At 67.3% G+C, this 863-nt stretch overlaps 1 protein-coding gene across 1 annotated transcript in view; it reads right to left on the minus strand.

The window, feature by feature from the left end:
* The window catches only part of SDK1 (sidekick cell adhesion molecule 1), a 455,450-nt gene that overhangs the window by 185,914 nt on the left and 268,673 nt on the right, over positions 1-863 (minus strand). The gene's annotated exons all lie outside the window — the stretch shown is intronic.

The following is an 863-nucleotide window of genomic DNA, read 5'->3' on the forward strand; positions in this document are numbered from 1 at the left end:
CCTCACGCTCCTCATGGCAGCATCAGAGCTGGGGACTCGTCACCTCACAGCCAAACTGCCCCTCTTTTCTCCCTGGAGCCGCTGCCACTGCCGGCTCCCCTCCCGCTGCCTATCCCCCGACGGGTTCATTTTCTGACACCGCAGTGACCATGCCACGCATGGCTCTGAATTTCCAATGGTCCCCGATGCCAACTGAGTAAAGGCCACTCCGCAGCCTGGACGCCGTCTCTGTCGGGTGCCGCCTGCTCCGTCCTGTGCGACACGCCCGCGTGGGGACGATGCGCAGTCCTGGTCGCAGCCGTGGGGCCGTTCACAGCATCTGTCAGCTGGGGGTTTGCGGGTTCCCCGCTCCCCCTGGAACAGGCTGCCTGAAGTGGACATGCAGTCCCGGCTCTGGCCTCCTCACTCCCCAGCGGTGAGAGGCCGCTCGCGGTGGATGGCCCCTGCCTGCCCCGCATGGGGGACATTCCCGCTCGGCACTGGGAATACAGAGCGACGGCTCCTGGCTTTTAGGGAGGACTGAGGCCTGGTCTCCGGGACGACAGCGGCAGCCGGTCAATAAGGGAAGAGGACGACAGCGGGTGACTTCAGGGGCCGCTAGGGCTCGGCCGTGACTCGGGGGAGCAGTGGGCAGTGAGAAACCTCGTCATGTGAAAAAGGCGGCGGCCCGGGAGCAGTGAAAACGCCCAGGCCGGTGAGGGCACACCCGCGCGGGGAGAGGCACAGACGGGGCTAGACTCCCGGGCAAGGGTTTGGCCGCGGGCACGCGCAGCTGCGTGGACAGAGGTCTGTTTAGAGCCCCGGGCACTGGCAGAGGGCGCCGTGTTGGCCCACGCCCAGCGCCTCCGGGGCTGAGCCGGGTC

This window comes from Myotis davidii, unplaced genomic scaffold (genome assembly GCF_000327345.1).
Source record: "Myotis davidii unplaced genomic scaffold, ASM32734v1 scaffold399, whole genome shotgun sequence".
NCBI classification, from domain to species: Eukaryota; Metazoa; Chordata; class Mammalia; order Chiroptera; family Vespertilionidae; genus Myotis; species Myotis davidii.